The following is a 19,011-nucleotide window of genomic DNA, read 5'->3' as shown; positions in this document are numbered from 1 at the left end:
TCTAATTAGCCTAACAATTGATAATACATATTTTTATTGAATAGAAATAATGTAAATTGAATAATTGTTTTCAGTTTGTTTAACAAATATATATACTGCAATCTAAGCAAGAGTAGGGAAAATACTTTACTTCAAATTCCTTTCCGGCAGTTAAAAAGAGGGTTTCATTTTTAACAGCTTGCTATAGAAAATACCCCTAATAGGCTGAATAATGTCTTAGAAACACATAATCCATATATATGTCAACACAATACCACATTTTCTTTTCCTATATTCTCCTTAGAACTTCGGTTCGAGAAACAGCAGATATGATTTTGGTAACTTTTATGATAGTCTACATTTGCATGTCATTTGTATGTCATTGCACTCTGTTCGTCTTCTTTGATATCTTAAATATATTGTACAGTGTCCAGAGGTTATATTAACTCCTTCATGAAATATGATTGCTATAGTTGTGAAATTTCTTTTTGAAATAGAAATTTGTCCAACTATAAAGTTTGTGATTTCAGTTTCTAATTCAGTACCATCCATTCTGCAATGTTGAAGTATGATTATGACATATTTTCCATACCTTCGTAGAAACAACGTAGACCTAAGTTCTGATCTACAGTTTGGACAGGTCATATATTGATGTGTGTTTTGGGTTAAATGTTTAAAAACAGCTTTACAATCTGGTAACATCAAGTAGATTCATTGCTCTGATTTGAATTCAGTGCTAGACGTGAATTCACAATTGTCACAGTTATGGATCCATTTCTAAGTTAAATCCAATAATTCATTGATATTCACAGCTAATAATTTTAAGATCAAAAGCAGTTAGGTCCAGGTTTCTCCCTATTTTTCTTTTGTTTCTTCTGTCTTTCTCTTCTTTTTTGGTGGGAACAGGCCGCAGATGGGCACATATGGGCGCTCGTGGGCTTTAGGGGAATGAGAGGCGATTCAGGAATGGTGTCCTAGGTCTGTATCAGGTTGGGGTCCTCTTCCCTCCTCTTCTTCTCTCGGGTATTTATTTTTTTTCTTTTTCTTCTATATCTCCAGTCTTCTCATTTCTCTAATCTTTTTTGGCCTAAAAGGGTTAACAATCTTATCAGAGCCCATGGCAGGACCGGGTGGCGGGACTTTACCATAGGCTCTCATCATTCAGGTTATTCCTGATTGCTCTATTTCTGGTGGAGAGGGTGTTGGGGGTAGCTCGGGGTTGTTGAAGGGGGAAGGGTGGGCTGGTCATGTTTTGTGCTATGTTGTCATTATTGGAATGCATTCTTGTTTTGATGAGTCAGAAAGAGCAAGGATTTGGTGCTTCTACATCTTTAGAACAGATAGTTTTCTTTCTGATATATATACTTTTCACACATGCTACACTATTTATGAATTCAGATTTGATCTAAATGACAAATGTAATGCATTTTAGAATTTTTTCCTTGAATGAGTGCGGCTTAAATGATGCTCAGAGAGGCAGAAGGTTTCACATGGTTTGCTCTTAATGGGGGCGATGTTGTCTGCCTCCAGTAAACGCACACCGAGGGATCACAGACACATCTTTTGAATACGATGAGATACACTTAAATTGGAGGGAAATCACAGGAAGCGCGTACTAAAGGCGTAGCTATTCGGACTCAGCCCAATCGCTTGCTTCAATCCGTTCGAACTAAATCTGAACCTCATGGGAGATGGGTTCTAGCAAAATGTCAGCTACCATCAAAATCTTCTTTTACCTATGATCAATATATGGGAGTGTGACTGAAGATCCCAGAGTAATACACTGGGTCTCCGGTGAGCTAGCCTATTGGCCTCTTCCCCTCATAATATGCGGGACCTTAATGTCAACTTACCCAGTAATCGGGGAATAGACTCCCAACTGCGGTATACTGGAAGGAAACTTAACGTTCTGCAGGCCTTGACGAATTCACTACATACACATGGGCTTGTGGATGTTTGTTCCCGTCTAAATCCGAACCAACCTGGTTATACTTTTAACTCTGCACCGCATCATTCATTTGCAAGACTTGATTTACTTTTTAGTTTCACCTTCTTTGATTAGGGATTGTAACATTGAGGTTACCCCATATTTCCTGTTGGACCACAACCCACTAATATTAAGTATTGTGAGTTCAGCATTTTGCAGGGAGTTTCAGCCCTTGGAGTTTTGAGAGGATTCTACTGTTTTATCCAGGATATCAGACCCATATGGAGGGATGGATTCAAGACTTTCTTGAAAAGAATGTTGGTTCCGCTCCAGTTATGGTTGTTTGGGACACCCTGAAAGCAAGCATTCGAGGGGAGGCATTACAAGTTTCTCTTAGGAAGAACAAACAAGAGAAATTGCAGATACTAGAGCTCTAGAAAAAACTAGCTAATGCAGAGGAAATACTTATAGCTGCCGTCCAGTCGTTTGAGCCAACTGATGAATTGTAATCTTGCACTCTACGCACTTTCTGTATCGGGCCCAGAAAATTGGTTTGCGCATATTATCTTTTATGTTCTTGATGGCCCAAAATGATGATAGAAACCAGTTAGAATACCAATGATTTTTACGCTTTGACCATTGCCACATGTTGAACTGGGGTTGGGTTGGGTGGGGGTAGGGAATTGGCACTGTACCTGGATGCTGTGTCTTTTTTCTTGTTTGTATGTGGCATATTTAAAAAATAATAATAACAATAATTAAAAAATATTCACATCTTCTTCCTCTAATAGTTCTAGCATTCCCATTAAACTTTCTTGGGCATCTTGCTGAAGATTTTGAGAAAACACTACTGATCTAGTACAGCCATCTGTAAGTTTTCTAATTCCAGTAGGCAAATGTATAATACATCTGTCACTTCTTAATTCTTCGAGTACACTACATAGTTGTGAAAACATTCTTTTTCTACTTTTTCTTTTTTAGAATTTGTAAAATGAGGCAAATGGTACAGTCCATTTAACACTACATTTCCATAACAGCTCACTCCAGATTTAGTATCAAAGTGAAAGCCTTCCTGTTATTTTATTTTCTTAGGTCCTTGTCGTTTTTCTTTTTGTTCATCTTTCTGTTCAGTTCAGGTTGACTGCTGTAAAATATTCCACTATAGACACATTATCGGTTTTTGCAACACAGGATACTGGCCTAATTGTGAAGCATATTGACCTCTTAATGGGTTATACTCTCTTACACAGTTCACATCGGCGCTTACTATATTCTCATCAAAGTCAATCAGAAATAAACCAGACAATGTTCTAATTTGCGACTAAGCTACATATGAAATTCCGCCTTTAAATGCACTACTACCAATATTAACAAGAGCTATATCTACACTTAAAGCTTGAGATTTGTGGATAGTTACTGCATACGCTCAAGACACTGGGAACTGCTTTCGCTGGACATACAAGTCTTTCACGAGTAGGAAACGTACAATGCATCTACCAATCTGCTTAATTTCACCAGATCATCAAAGTTTAAGTTTAGGTATTCCAAGTAATTTCTGTTTAGATAATTAATCAATTTCATACCTTTACCCACTGCGCCATTCACTAGCCCTTCTTCAACATTTAAACAACATTTAAATTACTACATAAGATAACACGTTAATTTCAACATATACAATTGTTTTTCTAATCTTTTTTTGACACATACTTTCCTAAACTATCCAATTTGGATTGCAGTTTTTCTGTTAGTAGCACTGTAACTCTTTGATGTTCCATTTAATCATTTGCTCTAATTTCAGTGATCTCTTCTTTTTCCAAGAGCAATAATTGTTCATTTAATTTACTACACTCCTCAAGAGTTGGCATCAAACAAACAATAGACTTTCTGTTCCTTATCAAAATTATACATTACTTCTGCGGTTGAAACATTACTTGGAAATAGATACCATAAAGCATATCTGATGCTTGGTGCATATTTTTGATTACCTCCTTATATTGAAACTTTTCACAAATGCTTACATTTCCAATAGATCCTAGTGAATTCCCTGTTTCATTGTGTAGTAGTTTCTTGAATACAGAGTTTCCTTTTACTGGAGTTAGTTGTAGTAGGTCTCCAAAGACTATTAAGTGTTTTCCTCCAAAAAGCACATTGAAGTCAATTTTTTATATTTGCTGCACTCTTAAATGTATAAACGCTAGCATTAGGTTAGGCACCATGCAAACTTTATCAATAATTAGTAGTTTTAATTTCTTTCTTTAATACTCTTGCCACTTCATGACAAGCATCACCAGATCATTTGTTGTATTCTAAAGTGTTGTCATGTCCAACAGTCAGCATTAAAAATCGATGAAGGGTAACTCCTTTAATTTATGTGCAGCTAAGCCTGTTGGTGCAGTAACTAAACACCACAAATTGGAATCTGTTGTCTTGCTACTACTTTAACAACAGAACTGGTTTATATGTAGAACATGCACACTTTTTTTTCATGGATAATTCCATGTTCTATTTTACCTTGCATGTCTACAAATATGTCTTTCTAATCTGTATTCAATTGCTTTATTCGTTGTTCTAGATCCACAGTTTCTTGTCCTACTTGCTGCATTGCATTCTCCACCTCATTCATGGCTATTACAGCTTCATTTTGAATGATTGCCTGTCCAAGAGAATCTGGTGCTGAACTTTTACTGCTCTGAGAAATCTCTCTTGCTATCTCAGCAACAATTATTTCTTCTTGTTCAATCTCATCTCTCAATATTTGAAGATACACTGGAAACACAGACCACTCAATGCTATCTTTCACAGCATTAAATGAGTCTTCATAACAGATACATTTTCCAAGTCGCTCGCTTTCAGTTTGCCATAGCTTAAACAATTGCAACAAGGCTAAATAGAAAAACTCTCTGTTTCTTGAGTTTGGCAACTTACCTTTCAATGGTTGATTACATTTCATTTGTTTGTGAGACCAAACATCCATTACATCCAACTACACAAATTTTGCTTCTTCATTGTTTTCACTCACATTATTTCTGAATATATAATGTTGAAGCATTTCATAGAGACACATCCTTTCCAGATGAGGACATATCCAGCATGTTACTCTTAAGAATATCTGTACTGTGTGGCTCAAAATGTGCAAGATATTAGATTCCAGGAAAATACTTCATTACTCTGATACTGGTATAAGCAAGCCCTAAACCCTGCTCACTGAACTCCTCTAGATTTAGAAAACAAACTATCTCAGCTTAGCCAGTCTACACATTCATAACAATCTATCTCTCTGTTAGAAAGCATTTTCAAACAAAAACTGTACAATTTCTTTATAAGACTCTTTTCTGCTGAAATCTCCTCCCACATCTCTTTCATCTCAGATTTTTCTGACTTTGTTATATAAGACGTAACATACCAAGCAACAGCAACTGAGTTGTCTGCAACCAACTGTAGATGCATGTTTGTATTGAACATATTCAGAATCACAGGGTTGTAGTTGTTACTAAGAAGCCTATGTTCTTCTTAGGGTGAATGTATTTTTCGGTGATTTTCTTGTAAGTGTATATATTACTGCAGACTAGAAACTATTGACTCTTTCTTGTGAGATAACATATCATGGGAATCCCAAATTACATCTTGTACAAAATGTCCCTTTTGCTCTGTATTTTCACTGACAGTATTTTCAGCATCTATGAATTTGGAATCACAGAACTTGTTGTCTTAATATTTTGTCACCACTCTCCTTTGGGATAGAGCAAGTAACATACTGCTCAATAAAAAGACAACATAGACTCATCACTGTTTGGCATCTTTCACCCACAACAACATGTGAATATGGGGAGTACCTCTGGCTTGGTACTCTATGTACTAAAATAAACCAGTTACTTCACCAAGAGGAGGTTTTATTTTATTCAAGATGAAAGCCATCATTGCTTGAAATCTGTGATTAAAGTATCTGTAAACATTTGCAGGGTCTAGAGAGTACAGTCCTGCTGGCATCTTCAGATGAATGTATTTTTATATTGGAATTTGACTCCTGCAAGAATTCTAGCAGGTCAAGCCATGCATACTCAGCACAACTGAGTGCCAGAAACCAAGTAGGTACTCCAAGTTTCTTCAAAATGCACTAGAGTTCCCCATGACACCAATACCAATATTCATTAGCCCCACATTGACATGCCATTAGATTCATTATATTATATTCCAAGTGATCATCTTTTTCTTGAACTTTGCCCAAAGATTCTCTTGTGGATATATTCTACAAATTAACTCCTGTTTTAAAAATGTGATTCACAGCATATGAGAGACGAGACAAGTCACTCGCAAATAGTAGGTTAAATATATACAAAATACACTGACAAAATCTCGGGTCTTCTGAATGAAGGCTAGTAGATATACATTCAGCTGCAGGTATTTACAGAGGCCAGTCATCATAGTTGGCACCTAGTACGGTAGGAAAAAGATGTAGGAAACACCGAAATTCTAAACGTTTCTCCCACACACTTAATGGAGCTCCTTTTGCCTCCTTCATTTGAAACAGATCAATGGCACCACCAATAATCTCTTTGGAATGCAAAGTGGGATACATAATTTTAATAAATGTCTTCTGCTCTGGACTGTTCCAACTTCTCATTCTGACCTGCTGATGGAAATGTCTAATCCTCCATATGTGTGATATCTTGCAGGCTTTCTATATTTCTGCAGTAAACATTATTTTGTACCATATTTAAAGCTGTTTATTCAACTTTGGTAACATCTACTAACCCCTGCCCTATCTTCTTGTCATCATCATCATCATCATCATCTTTATTTCGGCATCATGTAAAAACATTATACAAATACAAGGACCAGCCTTTTGACATTCTCAAAATATTTAACTCAGGGTTTGTCATATTAAAAAATTTTCATAGGTCCCCATTTAAAAGATGTCTCCTCTTGTGCCAGACGGACCCCAGATATTTGGCTAAAGCAAAGACAATATGCCCAGATAGATCCGTCTTTAGAACCCTGTATGCTTGCAGGCAATGGGAGAAACCCATGTTTTTACATAACATCTACTAACCCCTGCCTACTTAGTAGGCACGTCATTTGCAAGAATTGCAAGTCCTTTTTCTAAATCTTGATCTATCCCTACAGGTTCAACATTTTTCTTGAAATCTAATTACAACTACACTACTCTACCTTTTAGACCTTTCTACAGCTCTGTTGGTGGTAACTAGCCTGTCTTTGGCTCTATATCAATTATAGCTTGAAATGGATGTATACTTTGGATAAGAATGACTTATAAATAATTAAACCTTGAAGTTCTTCTGTAACAGAAACAAGTTCTAACTTGTTGTGCACAGCTCCAGCAGACATTTTTATTATCTTCTAATTTATTGTAACAGTACTTATATATAACTTGTATGGAAAAGTCAAAGCATTCCTCCACAAATAAGTACACAGCTAACTTTTGCCAGTTATCGTTATTTTCTTTTTCAATTTTTAAATATATGTTAGCCCTGGGAACTGATACCAAAAGATGAAATGGCAGCCACAACTTTCTGTTCAGATTGCGTCCAGCCAATCACAGCATTCCTGTTGCGAAATATCCACTGCCGGAGATATCACTATACATTCCAACAGAAATGTCTCAAAAACTACAGAACTGATTCACACCAAATAAGCAAATGGCACTTCCTTGCACCATCATAGACCTCCCTGCCAAATATGGTGTAAGTCCATTCAGCAGTTTGGGCTGTAGGCGTGGCTAAAGTTTCCTATGGGAATTAACATTTCAAAAGCACGCTTATTAAACCCCCCGATTTCTCAGGCTCCACTGCACGGATCGCTCCCAAACTTTCTGTGATACACAGAAGCTACCTTGACACTTGGGAACATTTCATGATGATTGGTCAAACAGTCGTAACGTTATAGCCAAGTCAAAAAATGCTTTTCCTGTGGAAACTTGGTCCTAACAATAACAACCTACTAGGAACGGCCAGTAGGGTATAAATATTGTGAACAAGAAAACTCGAGTTCTCGAAACGCGTTGAGTGAGCATTTCCTGGAATAAATCAGTTCAAAGCAATTGGGGGCCGTGGATTGTCGTTTTTAGGATTGCGATGACAGATGTTGGATTAATGGGTTTCGCTAACCCGCCATGGCCCGCCGTTGCATGAGGCTCGGGTTGAAGGGAAATACTAGTTGGAATATATATATATATACATATATATATATATATATATTCTTCATTTTGTTTTAAATAAGCTAGCTAATTTTGCACATATTTATGATATATCTATGTGTTTTAAGCGTGCTTCACTTAAATGTATCTATGTATGCATTCATGGCTCTCTAATGTGAATCGCCACAAAAATGTAGTCTATCTTCTAAGATTATGGCCATGTGACCTGTGATGGTGAAGGGGTGGTCACTTCAAACATAAAATAGCAATGGCGAATGACCAAGACTACACGTGAGCAAGAGCTTTTTGCTCGAAACGCGTCATGTGTGAGGTTGAATAAAAACATCTTGCCTGACGTCCTGTGGGGTCTGTGCCTCCTTCTTCTTCTTCGCCGCCGTCGCGTGGGGCTGGAAGTTGCGGGAGCAGATAGTTTTGGATATTGTTACGGAGGACTGTTACCTCCGTTTCCAGACCCATTCCTCGCAAGCTGGCAGCCACCCATAGCCAGAGATACAAGTGGATCCAAGGCGGATAATTGGCAGCTGCCCCCTACGTTTTGCCGAAGGCAAACACACACCGGTTTGAGGACGCGATTGACGGGGTCGGAGGACTTGAGTGAGAGTAACGGACACCGGTGAGTGAGTTAATGCAAACATTCGTAGGAGGGGAGAGTCAGGAATGTGTGGCATCATTGCAACTTAAGGCAATCGAGTTTTGTGGGCAGAAAGATAAAAACATTTAAACAACCCACTATGTCTGCAGTAAAAATGAGAGAAAGAGAAAAGGTGGCAGAAAAGATGTTTGGCAATCTGCCAAGCACCTCAAGAAACCCTGAACATATACCTAATACGGGAATCGATAAAGACACAGATGCCAAAACACTCTTGAGAAATTTGGAAAAGAAACAGAAGTGAGAAATAACTAAATGATGGGAGCACAGGTCGCTCTCCAAATATGCTGAAGTGGGAATAGTGCCAAGGGGGTTGCGAATCATTTTGGCACAGAGTGTCGATAAACCAAACCCCAATATCTTGTGTGAATGGGGGGAGAGCATTCTGGCCGCCTCTATGAATTTAGTAAACATCCTGATTAAATATGACAATATTGATCGCCTAGAGATACTTAAAGAAATTGATGAAATAAATAGTGAATTGAATAAGTTTGAAACATCAGAACAAATTAAGAAATTAAAAGAGGCCATGCAAGATAGACTGACAAAACATGAAGAAAAAATTAAACTTAGAAAAGCCAACAAGTTCGCCCGCGATTTGGCGGACTACGAAAATGGACAGATTTTTACTTTTTCATGCAAGTTTGATTCTGCAAAAAGACAACAATACAGTGAAAAAATGAAAAGCAACGTGGTTGGTGCTAGTGCGCATGCAGAGGTTAATGAAGATTGTTCTAGTGTGGAAACAGCATCACTGACTAGTGAATCAAGTGTTAAAATAGATCAACCACATACAAGGAAAACAAAATTAAGTGTGGGACAAGAGCTTGATTTTTTAGTCGAGAAAAGACTGCAGACACTTCGGCCCAGACAAAAGAGGCCAGTACACAGCGCAGGAATAAAAGCAGACAGAACCAACACAAAAGGCGCAAACAAAAACACGAAAAAGAAATCACAATGGCAACAGAAAAAACAGCGTTAATGGATAATAGTGTCATCAATTTATCCACAGTGGTACTAAGGCAGAAGAACAGTTGCTAGGCTTAGGATTGAACTTTTGCCCAGGAGATAATTTCAACTATGCACGCACACGTATTGATGTGTATTGTTATATCAGAAAATTGAAGTTAAAGAAATTCTTTGCTCTCAAAGCTTGTAAAGAAAAAATTGATACAAATGTGGGGCAAGAAGAAGAAATGGGTCCAATGTTGGCGGCCTCATGAATTCTTAATTTGCTTTTGTTACATGAACTTAATGAACAACCTGATTCGCAAACACCACAAGTGGACATTGATATGGTCACTCAAGAAAGATTAAGGAAAATAAATCATACATAAAAAAGAGCTGGGATCAGTCCCTTTAAATCTAAATCTTGTTTTGTTCCTATTATGCCCAAGGACGCTATCGATATATTTCACAACATGATCACCAGCAATTTGAAAAAAATAAATCACACTGCGAATAAGAACAGAAAGCAGAGACATGTGTTTTTTTTAAACGAGCCTATAATATTTTGGTGAAAAAAATTGGTGAAAATCATGATGTTGTTATCATAGATTCAGATAAGGGGGGTAATTTGGTATTGTGGCCCAAGAAGGATTATATCTTAGAAGCACAGATACTGCTTAATGAGGAGAGCTGTTACATAAAATCTAACAATAGAGAATATGAGAAAGCTAAAACGATACTTCAAAAACATCTGGCACAATGGAAAAGACAAGGCCTTATATCTAATGAAGAATACAAATGTATGTACAATGAATTCCCTGCATTACCTGTGTTATACCTAATTCCTAAAATACATAAAAATATTTTTCCCCTCCCCGGTAGGCCAATTATATCGACCATAAACAGCTTAGGAGAAAAGGTTGTCCAATATATAGACTTCTTTTTGCAAAACCTGGTAAAAGATTTGCCGAGCTATGTAAAAGACAACGGAGATTTTCTCAAGACAGTTGAGAATTTGACATGGACAGATGATCTATATTTAATCACTCTTGATATAGAATCACTATATACGAGTATAGATCACACACAAGGGGTGAGAGCTGTAAAAAAAATGTTGGATACCAGGGGCCAGATGTAGGTAATCCAGAATTACCGATTCTAAAATACCGAATTTTACCGGTTCGGTATTTTAGAAACTGTAAATGGGATGTAGTTATTCATTCGGTAAGTATTACCGAATCGGTAAATTCCCATTCATTCCTATGGGCCTCCAAGTCCATAGGAATGAATGGGAATTACCGAATCGGTAAATACCGATTTGGTAAAAGGGGAAACACATTGAGGGGGCAGCAAGGTGTCACTTTGACACCCTGTTGCACCCCTGAATTGTTTATGGGTACGCATGTGGCACACATACATGCCCTAAGGGCACGAATGTCTGCCACATGGCACTGGAATAATTTGCAAAAAATTGTTTCTTTTGGGGTTTTCGATATTTACCACCAACTTGTGGTAAATAACAAATCCTAAAATGGGAAAAGTACTCATTTGAGTGCTCCCTACATTAAGGATTCGGTAATTTACTGAATCGGTATTTAAGAATTCTGTAATTTACTGATTTCTTAAATTAACGATTTGATAAATTACTGAATCCTTAAATTAGGCCTCTACATCTGAAAAGCCTAATACCGGTTGGTAATGGCCGAAATTCGGTAATTTCAACCGTTACCGACCGGTATTAGGCTTCCTACATCTGGCCCCTGGTCGAGTGAATACTACGAACACAACAAGGTGATTCTTGAGTTTATCACTTGGTGAATGAATAATAATTTTTTTCCTTTTCATAAAGATATTTTTAGAAAAGTGAGAGGTATGGTGATGGGGGCCTGTTTCTCCCCCAGCTATGCATGCTTGCATCTTGGCTGGTGGGAGGAGCAGGTCCTCAAGACCACCCGTCAGGCGCTCTTTGAATCTCATGTAGTGACATATTTAAGCTACACTGACAATGTTTTCTTGTTGTGGAGAGGTAGTGAGAATGAAGCGTATCACTTCATAGAGGAAATCAATACCAATTTCCTGAATCTTAAATTCACATCCCATATCCACAAAACACAGATTGATTTCTTAGATGTAAGGCTTTACATAAATGATGAAAAAATAGAAAGTACGTTATACAGAAAACCAACCTCTGGTAACATTACACTACATGCTACTAGTTCCCACCCCAGACACCTCATTACTAGCATACCATATGGAGAAATCCCTAGACTTAAGCGTATATGCAGCAATGAGGTGGATTTCAACAGGTGTCAGACTGATCTGGTGAACAGAATACAAACTAGAGGGTATACTGACAAAATTATTAGTGATGCTATAACTAAGGCTAGCACACGACCTAGGAGAAGTCTCTTTGAAAGTTACAACAATGAGGAGGAGACAGAATCTCCTATAAAATCTAAAAATATAGATACCCCCAGACTAATTACTACTTATTGTAAAGAGGAATGTAGAATAAGATCCATCATTAATAAACATTGGCCAATAGTACTCACAGATAATGTTTTTCGAAACAGACTGGCGGAAACCCCCATGATTACATCCAGAAAGGGGAAATCTATGGGTACTACTCAAGATAAGTCTTCTCCTGAAACAAGAAAGGCAGCCTCATGGTTACAACCTACTAAGGGATTTAGAAAATGTGTAACTTGTAGGGCATGCAAATTTGGCCGCACGATGACTCATTATTCCACCCTGTTCAGTGAAACATCTATTCCTATCCAAGGTAACTACAATTGTAAGACCAAATATGCTGTGTATGTTCTGATGTGCACCTGTGGCCTTAACTACATTGGTAGCACGAAGTTGCAGTTGCACGTCAGAATTTTACAGTAAATAAGGGCCATTCTCCACAGTGATCTGTCATACCCTGTGGTACGACATTTTAAACAAACTCATGCAAATGATATCAACTGCCTTTCCTATTATGTCATCAACCCCATCCCTAAATCCAGAAGAGGAGGCAATAGGGAACGACATCTCAGGCAGCTGGAAACTAAAATCATTTTAGAGTTCGATAGTAAATGGCCTAATGGGTTAAACAATACGGAAGACATGCATAACATTTTATGATTATGATGACGTTGGTCATATTATTTTGCACAAAAGTCTTCGCTGTATTTCAAATGTATCAAATCTCGCAAGCCTTTCCCTTTCGTCATAGATCTGATTTTAGCATAATGGAATTTTTAAATGCAAACAAATGCTTTTTATATGTCTTTTCATAGTATTTTTCCTTTTTTAGGGAATTTTACTGTTATTAATTTAATAGCTTTTAAATGTTTGCACTATTAAACCACTTTATCTGATCTATTTATACATGCCGTATTATGCACCTTATATTAGCTTTTTTTGCACAATTTACACCCATTTGCACTAGGATTAACTTATGGATTTTTAAAATATTTTGCACATATACAGTTTACCACACGGTCAGATATTGGATTTATCCTATCAGATAATTCTTCGATCAGTTATGACTACTATAGGATGCATTTATCGGATTTTTCAAGTTATATTTATACATTCTGAAGAAAGATATATGCTTCATTTTGTTTTAAAAATAAGCTAGCTAATTTTGCACATATTTATGATATATCTATGTGTTTTAAGCGCGCTTCATTTAAATGTATTTATGAATGCATTCATGGCTCTCTAATGGAAATCACCACAGAAAAGTAGTCATTCTTCTATGATTATGGCCATGTGACCTGTGATGGTGAAGGGGGTGGTCACTTCAGACATAAAATAGCAATGGCGAATGGCCAAGACTACACATGAACAAGGGCTTTTTGCTTGAAACACGTCATGTGTGAGGTTGAATAAAAACATCTTGCCTGACGTCCTGTGGGGTCTGTGCCTCCTTCTTCTTCGCCGTTGCCGCCGCGTGGTGCTGGAAGTTGCGGGAGCAGATCGTTTTATATATATATATATATATACATGGTGAGGAAGTTTTTCCTTGATGGATTAAAGAAGCTTAATCAAAACCTAGAAGAGTGCGGTGTATTATTTCAATTGCTTTGGAAAGTTTCACGAGTCTTGTCCTTGACTCGGCACCGGCACCAGCTGAATGGTCGCTCCTCCTCCAGTAAGGGACATTTGCTCTAACAAAAATATATATACATCCATACTAATATAATAAAGAGAAAGCCTAAACCATTGAGGCGGGTAATGTCAGGAACCACAGCACCAATCACAACACCCAATACAGCGTTGGAAAGGGCAGTTACAGCAGAAGGACATAGGCTATGCAGACGCCCACCATATACATTTAAAAGGTAAAAGAACCGTGCCAGCAAAGTAGTCCCTTGTGGGCGTGTCTGCGTTGTGCTGTGGGCGTGTGCTGGGGGCGTGACAAACACTGGGGGCTTGTGGTACGTTCCGCCCTTCATGCCATGTCTCATATTGTGTGCTAATCCCACCCTGCTCCCTTTAAATACCCCTGCACCCCATAATCATAACCCACTCTTACTCCTTAAAATACCCCAACACCCTTAAACACTAACCCATCTTAACCCTATAAATATACCCTGTACCCCAAAACCCAAACCTATCCCTAAACACTAAAAATACCCCTGTACCCCAAAACCCAAACCTAGCCCTGAACCCTATAAATACCCATGTACCTCAAAACCCAAACCTACCCCTGAACGCTAAAAATACCCCTGTACCCCAAAACCCAAACCTAGCCTTGAACCCTGAAAATACCACTGTACCCCAAAACCCAAACCTACCCCTGAAACCTAAAATACCCCTCTACCTTAAAACCCAAACCTAGCCCTGAACCCTTAAAATACCCCTGTACTCCAAAACCCAAACCTACCCCTGAATCCTAAAAATACCCCTGTACCCCAAAACCCAACCCAGCCCTGAACCCTAAAAATAACCCTGTACCCCAAAACCCAAACCTACCCGTGAACACTAAAAACACCCCTGGACCCCAAAACCCAAACCTAGCTCTGAATTCTAAAAATAACTCTGTACCCCAAAACCCAAACCTGAACCCTAAAAATACCCCTGTACCCTAAAACAGAAAACCTAGCCCTTAACCCTAAAAATACCCATGTACCCCAAAACCCAAACTTAGCCCTGAACCCTTAAAATACCCCTGTACCCCAAAACCTAAACCTACCCCTGAACCCTAAAAATACCCTTATACCCCAAACCCCAAACCTAGCCCTGAACCCTAAAAATACCCCTGTACCCCAAAATCGATACCTATCCCTAAACCCTAAAACTACCCCTGTACCCCATAACCAAAAACTATATATGAACCCTTAAAATACCCAAACACCCCAAAAACATATACCTCAGTACCCCAAAACATACCCCTATACCCATACTTAACTCATCCAAACATTTTTTTAAAAACATGCTTTTACCACTCATGCATTTACAACGAATTGTAAATGTATGCGTGGTAAAAGCATATAAAATGTAATGCCATGTGTTATAATAGAATTGCGGAGTCATGGTACTTTCGTAATGAAAGTATGCGGAGTGATGGTATGCAGAAAGAAAGTTGCGCAATAATGGGTGTTTACCCTCCCCCAGTAAGTACATTGGTGGCACGGCGGCCCACATCTCCAGCAACATACTCATATTTTTCACCACCCATTTGAAAAATGCACAGGTCTCTCTCATTGATGGCCAGCACCGACATACACTTTTAGACACACCTCCCGCCACAAGTTCTAGAATTGCGAACTTTAGAGCTGGGGAGCTACTTTCGAATCTCGGCATCAGCTCAACATCCTGTGATTCCAGGCAAATCGCTTTGTCTCCCCAAGCCTACCACAAATGAATGTGTTCTTCTGTAATGTAAATTGTGCTCATGCCATGTTGTAGAGTTCGCGCTATATAATATTGCAAGGAAAAATAAAGTAGGGAAACTCGAGCTCACACACTACTGAACACGCACTCTTAAGTGCATCAGCAGTGCACTGTGAATCGGAGCGTTTCACAGGCCTGTCACAGATAAGAAATGCTATCAAAACGAAATCCTACAAAACAATATACTACTGGCCGGCAGCAATTCATACTCGGACAACGTCGGGACGGGCTGCTAGTATATATTCTGCTCCTGGGTCTGCCATGAGGCCCATCCAAGGGCTTTGAACAATGGCAGCTTTGTAATTAACTTGCATCCATCTATAGACTAATGATGACACACATTACAAAACCCAGTAAGCATTGCACCAAAAAGGGCGCCAAACAAGGTATAAATGTGTGGGTGTGTCAGCACAAACTCATTTGTCGAGCCTCTGATGAGAACAAGAAGATCAGAAACCTGTCAGGCCAATATCAACGACATGAAGGCTGGAAACATATCAGACTGTGGTGTTCACTCTTGCCCGTGATCTTGCTGTTTAGTGCATCCTTGCCTGTGGGTAACTTGGAGCGAGATGTAAACGCGGCAGCCCGGCGGCGAAGGATGCACAACCCCTGATCCCTGGGGGTCACGTGCCCGGAAATTCTGCCGAGCCCAAGAAGTGGAACAGCGGACAAAATGGGCTTTATGAGTAGCACGCATTCTGAGGCCCATCCAAGGGCTTTGAACAATGGCAGCTTTGTAATTAACGTGCATCCATCTATGGACTAATGATGACACACACTACAAAACCCAGTAAGCATTGCGCCAAAAAAGGCGCCAAACAAGGTATAAATGTGTGGGTTAGTATATCAAAAGGAGACTAGCTAGAGATGGGGTTAGTCTGGCATTATTATTATTATTTTCATAGCGACTCAGTATCGTTTTGCCAATTGGCAGTGGCACCTGTTGGGTGTCTTTGGAAAGCCCTCACCCACCAACCTAGTTGGTGGCATGCTTCATCATCGGGCCCACCCAGTGACACCTAGCGTGTCCCGGGTGTGCTTTGACGCCTGATTACAGCGGAGCAGGTATGTCACTGTGTGTGCGGTGTAGGGTGTTCAGGTATGTGAAGTTAAAACGGCTTGGCGGATGGTCCCTGGGGTGAGGATACTTTATTAAAAGGGCCTCCGTCAGCGGTTAAAAATAAGGCTGTGGGACGTTAGAGGCGGGTTACGACCTCCTACGTCCTTAGAGTGTCAACATGTTTCAGCCAGTGCCTTATTACTAATCTGGCTTTCTTCAGGACAATAAAATATGTGTGGGTTAAAATAGGGGTTGTGTAGTGTAGTCTATGTGTCTACACGCCCTAAAGTGTATCTAACTGTGAGAGGGGGGATTCCCTTCTCAAGATCACCTGTACATTTAACATTGAAGGACAGGTACAAGACAAACATGGGAGAGAAAGAGTCACTAGAAAGTATTGAACATATATTATGGCAGCCGACTAAATAGCGAATTAGTGCAGGCTATGAGTGGCTCAAGTGTAATGATACTGGTGGTATCATTATTGTGGAATCGCACTAGAACTTCGAGGGTGAAGTGATTTAAAACAGCGGTAAAAAATACTGCAGTGAATGGTGAAGAATTTTGGCGCAAGGACCATGTCTTACGCTTTCAAGGCTTGTTTTTGCTCCAAGGTTATTGAAGTGGCAAGGGGTGGCCCTAGTTGGGAGAAAGAGGTAGGACCACTAGGGTTAGGAGACCTGTGGGAGAAAATTTGGGAAGCGCTTACCTATTGTAGTGATGTACAGCATACTCACAGGAATTCTGGTCAGCACCAGCGTGGGACCTGTTGTGCCTCCTTCGCAGAACCGGTAGTGAATGACTGCTGTTGCCGGTTTTTATACTGGCGTTGATTGAATAATTGAGGGCACCTGGGGGAAGGGCAATGGTGGAAAGACTCGCGTAGCGGGTCTAGATAGCGCTCAGGTGTGTTCCCTTCGTGGCGCGCTGATGCGCGGTGTAGTGCCTGATCTTAAGCGCCTGCGTGGGCGTGAGATGCTGCCGGGTGCTAGGGCGGCCGTGAATCGCGCATGCGCGGCCGGGAAGTGGTCCGCGCATGCCCCGTGGTCACCGTGACAGTGATCAGCGCATGCGCGGCCGAGAAGTGGTCCGCGCATGCGCCGTAGCGTGTGTACTAGAGCGCGAATGGGCGGGTGTCCCAGCTCGCGCTAGCGCTTAGTTACCTGCTGCCCTGGCTCCTAATAGGTGACCGGGGCAGTTTACATGGCAAGATGAATAGCGCTTGAGACACAAGGTTGTTCTCAAGTGCTAGTATGGATGAATTGGCACAGTGTATGTTACCTACTGCCCTGGCTCCTGATAGGTGACCGGGGCGGTTTACATGGCAAGATGAATAGCGCTTGAGACACAAGGTTGTTCTCAAGTGCTAGTATGGATGAATTAGCACAGTATATGGTGGTAGCGCCTTGCTAGGAGATGGTAAAGACCAGGGGGCATTGTATATCATGGGAGGCAGTGTTTTTTAGGACGGGGCCAGAGACCCCGGGGCCGCAGAAGAACAACCCAACACAACAACGCACAGGTACACTGGGAAGACGAAAACCCGGTGAGTTCCAACACACGCCAGAAGGCGAGAGAGGCAACTCCGGGAACAAGCAAGTAGACAATCCTACTAGCCAGCCATCACTAGTATTCAACCTGTCCAGCACCCCACTATCCTGCAAAGAAATTTCAGTCCTGGAGAGAGGCCTGTCCTTTGTACCGACCACACGACTGGACAAGTTTAAATTGCAAGCGGAATTAGCACAATTCTTCAGGAAATTGAAACTGAAGTCCTTTTTTGAAAAAGCAAACCAAGATGCCCCCCAAACTGATGAGAACTCCAACACCACAGGACTCAGAGTGAAATCCACCTTTGTTCCTCCACCATCCACCGTGCCAGCAGAAATAACGACCTTCGAGCAAGCGGTTTACAATGACATTGAGAAACTCAACCCCACCAACCACTACAATAACATGTCATGGGAAGATAGACAGACGATACAACGCCTGCAAAATAACCCCACTCTAGTAATCAAACCAGCAGATAAAGGGGGTGGCATCGTGCTATTGGACAAAACAGACTACGATGCGGAATGTCGGAGATTACTCAGCGACAGCCGGAATTACCGCAGACTGGAGCAGGACCCCACAGAACAACTACGCACCACAGTGCACAACCTTGTCAAAAGGGCAGCAGATGACGAACACATCTCTAAACAGGAGGCCGAATATCTCTGCCCGGAGAACACCAGAACCCCATACTTCTACACAGTACCCAAGGTACACAAAGGGGTAATTCCACCACCGGGCAGACCAATTGTATCGGGCATCAACTCCATTCTAGAGCCACTCTCAAGATATTGTGACTTCTACCTAAACCCCCTGGTACAAAAACCCCC

Source organism: Lissotriton vulgaris, chromosome 1_1 (genome assembly GCF_964263255.1).
Source record: "Lissotriton vulgaris chromosome 1_1, aLisVul1.2, whole genome shotgun sequence".
Taxonomy (NCBI): domain Eukaryota; kingdom Metazoa; phylum Chordata; class Amphibia; order Caudata; family Salamandridae; genus Lissotriton; species Lissotriton vulgaris.
This window is presented reverse-complemented; position numbering follows the sequence as displayed.